General features: G+C 40.7%; 1 protein-coding gene across 1 annotated transcript in view; it reads left to right on the top strand.

Annotated features, from left to right (window-relative positions):
* Positions 1 to 8,778, top strand: part of LOC102263505 (zinc finger protein 14-like) — a 57,977-nt gene that overhangs the window by 41,219 nt on the left and 7,980 nt on the right. The gene's annotated exons all lie outside the window — the stretch shown is intronic.

Here is an 8,778-nt window from a genome sequence, read left to right as displayed (position 1 = left end):
CTCCCAGCATGTGCTCGCCTGCAGGGAGGGTCATCACAGGGAGGGTCATCACAGGGCAGTCCTGACTCGGCCTCTTGTTTGTGAAAGCAGCTGTGGAATGTGGTGTCTCCAGTTTCTCCTTCCAGCCTTGGGGTGCCCCTTTTCTCGAAAGGTTTCCAAATATTTTGGAAGCAGGGTCTCAACACCATGACCCTGTCACCCCAGTAGCTTGGGACGGGCAAGAAGTACATAAACGCCCAGTTTCCTTTCTGCGTTCCCAAAGGCAAATACCGGTCTTTGAATCACAGCATCATTTTCAATGATGGGTCCTCCGGGGTGCATTCCAGATCCCGTATTTTACTTGTTTGTATATTTCTTAACAGAGTAATGGAATGTTTTCTTTTTAAAATTTATATTTGTCTGTGAATATTTTACAGGAAAAAAAAATCCTAGAATAACTGCCTGAAATATGTTGTATGAAATCCTTTTGCCTCTTTTCCCAGGATCTTTCCTGGGCACAGACATCCTATGGGAAGGCCTGTGGGTGGAGGTTCTTTTTTTGGGGGGGGGGGGATTTTTCTGAGTGTTCTCTTTTGTCAGCATTGCCCCTCCCTGAATCTGTCACCTTGAAAACCTTTATTGACTGGTTTGTCTCATTTTTTCTCAATAGGAATACAATGTTTTTCATCAGTAGAGCTTGAAAGACAGTATAAAGTAGTTCCAAACAGGCACAAAAGATAAACTCTGAAAAAATTAAATGTTTTAGTATTACATTTTTATAGTTATAGGCCTAATAGAGTTCTTTCATTTTCTTTTGAGAATGTGCAGTAAGTTTCTTTTTTTCTTTTTAAAATATATTTTATTGATTTTTTTTTTTTTTACAGAGAGGAAGGGAGAGGGATAGTTAGAAACATCGATGAGAGAGAAACATCAATCAGCTGCCTCCTGCACACTCCCCACTGGGGATGTGCCCGCAACCAAGGTACATGCCCTTGACTGGAATTGAACCTGGGACCCTTCAGTCCGCAGGCTGACGCTCTATCCACTGAGCCAAACCGGTTAGGGCTGCAGTAAGTTTCTGAAGTTTGTTTTGCTTTTAAGTTGTGAAAAAAAAAAAAAAGGAGTGGGGGAGAGTTTCTGTGAAAAGTAACCTCATGGGTGATCTGGTCACATTCGTAATTGGGCAGGTCATGGTGGATAGTCAGACCTCAGGCCTGTAACTCCATTAGTGAGAGGTTCTAAGCCAGCCCTCCCCATTATTCTTGTGCATCTAGATTAACACACCTTTAAAATGCCATAATTAGCCCGACTGGTGGGGCTCAGTGGTTGAGCCTTGACATATTAACCAGGAGGTCACGGTTCGATTCCCAGTCAGAGCACATGCCTGGGTTGCGGGTTTGATCCCCAGTAGGGCCATGCAGAAGGCAACCAATCATTCTCTCTAACCATTGATGTTTCTGTCTCTCTTCCTTCCTCTCTGAAATTAATAAAAAATATTTTTAAAATAAAAAATAATAAAATGCACTAATTAGTATTCTTCAAGAGAGCACATTATCTTGTTAATTACCTGTAATCCAATCCCCCTTTGCTTTTTCCTACCCTTAAGTGATCTTCCTTATATCCCCTCCTTAATTTCAAATGTATAAAAGAAACTGCAAAACTTATTCTTTGGAGCATTTTAGATCTTGATTCCTGGCAATTGTCATCAGTCTTGGTCCAATTCAACTCATAAAAATTATCTGCAAGTTTTGGACATCTCTTATGTCGACAGGGTGTTTTCAAATACAATTCCAGCCTGGCAGGTGTGGCTCGGTGGTTGAGCATTCACCTATGAAGCAGGATATCAAGGTTCGATTCCTGGTTAGGACACCTGCTCAGGTTTTGGCTCCATCTCCAGTGGGGGAGTACAGGAGGCAGCCAATCAATGATTCTCTCTCATCATGGATGTTTCTATCTTTCTTACCTTCTCCCTTCCTCTCTGAAATCAATTAAAAATATACTTAAAACAAAACAAATACAATTCTGGGGTGTCCTTTTGCAGAGCAGAAGTGTTCAAGTAGATTCATGAGAAAAGCTACAGCGTCCTGAAAATGGGCTGTAAGTGTCGGGGGTGGGTGCAGTGATGAAGCCCTTTCTGAGGTTGTAATTATTGCTCCTGAGGCCTACATATTTTGCATTCAGAGTGTAATATGTGCACACTGAGAGGTCTGTGAAGATCAGGGCTTCTGTCTCATAGACAAAGCGTTTGTAAATTGGGAGGTTCCTTTGAGTCAGAACTTAAACAGAATCAGGCTGAGCGTTTCCTCACTGTGAGAATGGAATCCTGGGGAGGGAGTGCTTCCATGCTTACAGGAGAGGGGAGGGTGCTCACTCCTGGGGCTACTCAGGTGTCACTTATGGTCTTTGCCCAGGGACTGACCCACTGCAGGGATTTAATCTCAGCAGGGGGGGGTGTCTAGACCAGTGGTTCTCAACCTGTGGGTCGCGACCCCTTTGGGGGTCGAATGACCCTTTCACAGGGGTCGCCTAAGACCATCGGAAAACACATATATAATTACATATTTTGTGATTAATCACTATGCTTTAATTACGTTCAATTTGTAACAATGAAATTGGGGGTCACCACAACATGAGGAACTGTATTAAAGGGTCGCGGCATTAGGAAGGTTGAGAACCACTGGTAGACCCTTAGTGGAAACATTCAACTTTCTGAGTGTGGGTTTCCCTTTTTTTAAAATATATTTTTATTGATTTCAGAGAGGAGGGGAGAGGAAGAGAGAGATAGAAACATCAATGATGAGAGGGAATCATTGATTGGCTACCTCCTGCACACCCTCCCCCCCCCCCCCTTACTGGGGACCGACCCCACAACCCGGGTGTGTGCCCTTGACTGGAATTGAACCTGGGACCCTTGAGTCCGCAGGCTGACACACTGAGCCAAACCGGCTAGGCAATGTGAGTTTCCTTTTGAACTGTAGGGAAGCAGGCTGCTTATCTTGATTTTAATATTTGTATTTCTTTTTGTTGAATTACTTTCTCCGGTGAATATTGCAGCACTGTGATCTAGGTTCCTCTAGCACCTCGGCTTTTAATCTGTAAGTTGATTTAGAGATACAATGTGATAATTGTGGAATCAAAGAGAATTTTGGTTCCATTTAGCAAGAGAACCTGAAAATATGAGGTGAGTGTTTTAAGTTCTCAGGTGTTTTTCCTATTTTCAGGGGCAGTGTTTGTATGTCCATGTCTCTAGAGAACTTGGACATTGAAAAGGTTTGCCATTTCTAAGGCAACTGATTACCTATTTTAATGGATGTGAGAAAAAAGCAATTGAGTTTATATCTTCATTGACATGAGAGAAACACCTCAAAGCTTCTAAGAATTTATGAAAATCATGGTATTTTTTTAGGTCTTCATTGCAAACTTCCTAATACATTATCATATGTTACTCATCCCCAAAAATATCCCCAGTGTGAAATACAGTGAGGGGACAAACTGTTATAATGCATCTTGTTCTTTTTGTGAGAGAGAAATTGGGAAAGTTTTGATGAGCTCCTGTTTATATTCATTACGTTTCAAGGATGAAATCTTGGCATGGTATTCTATGTAGAAAAGGTAAAATTAAATTAATTCTAAAAAGCAAAAGTTAATTAAAATACTGATTAAGCATAGAAGATATGGTATATATAAATATTTTTCCTTAAAAAATTTTTTAAATTGATTTTAGTGAGGAAGAGAGGGAGAGGGAAATAGAAACATCAATGATGAGAGGGAATCATTGATCTACTGCCTCCTGCACGCCCCACACTGGGGATGGAGCCAGCAACCCGGGCATGTGCCCTGACTGGGAATCGAACCATGATCTCCAGGTTCATAGGTTGACACTCAACCGCTGAGCCACGTTGGCTGGGCTATATTTTTCCTTTTTTTAAAAATAGTATATAGGAAGGTTAATTCCGTTTCTAAGCTAGGAAACTAACTTAAGGAGACTCTCTGCCTATATATCCTGCTCTACTCCATCCACCCTCAAATAATCAATTTTAATCACTTTTTGATCGTCTTGTTAGTGTTTATATAAAAACAAGCCATTGAGAATTCCCATTTTCCTTACTGATATTTGTTCTTGGAATGAGAGTAGATTCACACTTTTGATATTTGTTTACTGAAAACTTAAGCCTCCCCCCTCCCTCTTCCCCTGTCCTTACCTGTCAGGCTGATAAGAACCAGGAGGCTCCTGCTCTGGGCCTGCTGCTTGCTGGGGAGCCCCTCCCCTGAGCTGTGCTGCCCTGTGTTGCATTGTTGACCTCACAGAGCCTGGGTTCTGTGCTCAGAGGACTCTGGGTTGGCAGTTTCAGTCATTCCTTGTTGTTTGGGAGCAGAAGTTTGGGAATGGAGCCCTCCTTAGGGTGAGTGGTCCTGGGTCAATGTGTTGGCTGGAACCTACCTGTGTCTTTAGTGTGCAGCTGTGGCTGAGGCTGGGGTCCCCCAATAGGAGGGTGTTCTCAGGGGGAACGAGGATGATTGTACTCTGTGAATGAGGTGAGCTCATAAGATGTTCATTCCTTGAAGAGCAGTTATTTCAGAGAGAAAGAGAAGAGACAGGGAGAGGCAGCCCACAGGGAGCGGGCTGAGCCCACCTCCCTAACACCAGAGGGCTCCCAGGTTGCTTTGCCTCTGCGGCTGCACCTGCCTCACGGAAACACAGACCCTGACCCTCTGGGTCACTGGGGACAACGCCCACAGTCCCATTATGGCCCAGCGAGGCGGTTAGGAGACCCCCACTGAGCCCGAGTTTTATATACAAAGGATTCGGAGTGTAAATATTGATCGTTTGTTTTTTGGGGGAACGGAAGTATGAGAATGGTGTCTTCCTGACAGTGCTTTGGGTCTGATGTTTTGTTTGGAACCTATCTGTGCATTCAGAGTGAAGATGTGACTGAGGCTAAGTCCTCGTTGAAATTTAGGTGGGTTATAGGTGATTCCTAGGCTAATTGTAGCCTAGGAATTTGGTGATACCATCAGATAGTTACCTCTTAAAAAGGCTTATCTTTGTTTTTATATTGTGTAAGTTGTGATTTATTTCATGTTAAATTGTAGTTGACATACAATATCATATTATTTTCAGATGCATAACATGGTAATTTAAAACATATATTTTAGGATGTAATCAGCAAATAAGTCAGTAACCATCTGTCACCTTTCAAAGTTATTACAATATTATTGACTATTTTCTTTATGCTGTACATTAAATTCCTGTGACTTATTTATTATATAACTGGAAGTCTGTACCTCTTCTTCCTTTTTTTAAAATTAATTCTCACCAAAGGATATTTTTCCATTGATTTTTAAAGAGTAGAAGGGAGAGAGGGTAGGAGGGGTAAGAGACTGGGAGGCAGGACAGAGAGAGAGAGAGAAGAAACATTGATGTTGATTGGTTGCCTCCCACACGCTCCCCCGAGCAGGGATCAAACCTGCAACCCAGATACCTGCCCTTTACTGGGAATCAAATCCAAGACCCTTTAGTCTGAGAGCTGTTGATCTAACCACAGAGCACACTGACCAGGGCTGTATCTCTTATTCCTTTTCACCGATCTCTCCACTCCTCATTTCTCTGGCAACTATCAGTCTGTTCTCTGTATCTCTGATTTTGTTTCTATTTTGTTTGTTGATTGTTTTTGTTCTTTTTAGATTCCACACGTAAGTGAAATTATACAGTGTTTGTCTTTGTCTGGCTTATTTCACTTAGCAAAACATTTTTGCCCTGGCCTGTGTGCTCAGTGGTTAGAGCATAGGCCCGCACACCAGAGTGTCTCCGGTTCCCTCCCTGCCTGGGTTTTCAGGGCCCGTGTGGGAGGCAACCAGTCCATGTGGTCTCTCTCACATCAATGTTTCTCTTTCTCTCTCTCTTTGTCTCTCTCTCTCTCTCTCTCTCTCTCTCTCTCCACTCACTCCCACATTCTCTCTCCACTCTGAAAAGCAATGGAAAAAATATCCTTGGATGAGGATTTACAAAATAAATAAATAAAAACACTTTTGAGGGCCATCCTTACTTTATTATTATAACACCTATTCTCCTAAAATATTCCTTATTGAGCAGGAAAACTCCTAAACAATAATTTATGAATTTAAATTAAATAAAATATATTTGCCACTTCCAATTTAGCTGCACAAAATGGGACTTGATGGTTATCACCCCTTAGGTCTTAGGAAAATTAGATGAAATGGCCCAGTGCAAATTAAACAGGGGCTTCAAGGATTGACAACTTTTCTAAGAAAACTTTTAGGAAGACATTATCTCCAGCTATCCCTGGAACAGCTGAATTGGGCATGTACTTGAACCTGAAAAGAAAGAATGACGCCTCAGAGTGGATGATCAAAACCTTGAGGCTGTGGTCACACCAAATAAACCCCTGTCCCCAGCACCCAGCCACCTTGGACTTACTGACTCAGCAACCCGTACAGATTCTGCTCTCATAAATGCAGGTTGGTCTGTTCTGCTTAGTGTCCGTTTCAACAGCCTCTCAGCTTTAGTTGGGCTTCACCTTGAAGGGACATGACAAACCTTTACCTGGTTACTCTCAGGGAACCGTAGCAGCACCATCACCACTGCACACAGTCTCTGCAGGCAGGAGCTGAACTGCACTCACCTTGCTCCGGGAGAGCAGGTATGACATGACGTCATGACATTCTCCTTTGTGGGCATTCATTTGACATACCTAAAAAAAGTGGATGGGATTGGTTCAGTGGATAGAGCATCGGCCTATCTCTCTCACATCTATGTTTCTCTCTGTCTCTCCCCCTCCTTTCAATTCTCTCTAAAATTCAATGGGAAAATATCCTCATGTGATATTAATAAAATGACAACATGATGAAATAGTCTCTCAGCAACCACCACATGGTGTAGATTTTTTTGTGTGTTTGGGAGGCAACATATTTCTTGTTTACAAAATTTACTTGAGTTCATTTATGCCATTACTTGCCCACTGTCCCACCTTGAGTGGGCACCCCTATCATAGAAGATTCTAGGCTGTTTAAATAGCTGTGCAACAGACACACCTGGTAATGTCCTCTGAGACTCCTTCATTATAAGGCTTCAATTATCACCTCTTACACCTCTTGGAGTTACCCATGATGCCCTTATGTTGTAATTTCTGTCTTGCTTTTTTCTTTGTTATTTTGAGTAGATGTTTATCAATTTTATTAATTTTCACTGAGAACCCGCTTTTGTTTTATTTTTTAAAATGATTTCACACAATTACTTTAATTTTTTCTGTTATTTTATTATTAATTTTGGTGGGTGACATTGGTTAATAAGATCATATAGGTTTCAAGTGTACATTTTTATGATACATGATCTGTATATTGTATTGTGTGCCCACCACTGAAAAAAAAAATCTTCCATCACCATATATTTGGTCCTCTCGCCCTAACTATTCCCCACCCCCCTTCCCTCTGGTAACTACCATACTGTTGTCTATGAGTTCCAGTTTTATACCCCACATATGAGTGAAATCATATGGTTATCAGGTTTTTCTAACTGACTTATTTCACTTAGCATAATATTCTCAAGGTTCATTCATGTTGTTGCAAATAGCAGCTGGATAGTATTCCAGAGTATGTTTGTATTTTTTCTTTAATTCTGTTTACTTTGGATTTAATAGTTCTTTTTATTGTTTGTAACTGTATGTTATGTTAATAAGTATAGATCTTTTTTCTAGTGTATTTGTTTGATGTCATAAATTATCCTTTGGGCATTGCTGTCGCTGCAGCCCATAACCTTTGATTAGTTTTACTTTTATTTCATGTAGTTCAAAATAATTGTTTTTCTCTTGAGAGTTCTTCTTTGATTTCATGTATTATTTAGAATCTGTGTTGTTAAATGTTCACATATTTGGGGGTTTTCCAACTATGGTCCTGCTAGTGATTTCTAGATGAATGCCCGTGGTGTGAGAGCATATTTTGTATAATTTCGGTTTTTTCAGATTTGTTAAGGTGTATTTTATGTATCAGAATGTGTTCTGTCTTGGTGAAGGTTCCATGTGAACTTGAGAAAAATGGGTACTCCACTCTTATTGCATGAAGTGTTTTATAAATTACAATGAGATCCAGTTGTTACATGGTGCAGTTGAGGTCTTCTCTGTGCTTGGTGTTTTTATGCTTGCTAGAATTTATTATTCATGATATGGGCTGTTGAAATCTGCAATGATAGCAGTGGATTCATCCATTTCCCCTGGCATTCTATCAGTTTTGCCCCATGCATTTTGCTTGTCCGTTGTTATGCACATACACATGAAGATTGCTATGCCTTCTTGGAGAATGGACCTCTTTATTATTATTTTAAGTTTAAATCTATATTATTTTAAATAAACTGTCATGTTATATAAATTATGATAAGAAATACAAAAGCTATTAATTATACCTTAATTTATTCTTCTTCTAATTGACCACCTCCATCACTTACATTCTTTCTGATGAATATAATTTCTTTCTTTCTTTTTTGTTAATCCTCACCCGAGGATATTTTTCCATTGATTTTCTTTTAAAATTAAATCTTTATTGTTCAGATTATTACAGTTGTTCCTCTTTTTTCCCCCCATAGCTCTCCTCCACCCAGTTCCCACCCCACCCTCTGCCCTTACGCCTCCCACTGTCCTTATCCATAGGTGTACGATTTTTGTCCAGTCTCTTCCTGCACCCCCACACCCCTTTTCCCCCAAGAATTGTCAGTCCACTCCCTTTCCATGCCCCTGGTTCTATTATATTCACCAGTTTACTCTGTTCATCAGATTTTTTATTCACTTG

Source organism: Myotis brandtii, unplaced genomic scaffold, assembly GCF_000412655.1.
Source record: "Myotis brandtii unplaced genomic scaffold, ASM41265v1 scaffold964, whole genome shotgun sequence".
In the NCBI taxonomy this organism is placed as follows: domain Eukaryota; kingdom Metazoa; phylum Chordata; class Mammalia; order Chiroptera; family Vespertilionidae; genus Myotis; species Myotis brandtii.
The sequence above is the reverse complement of the archived record's forward strand: the minus strand, read 5'-3'. Positions and strand labels throughout refer to the sequence as shown.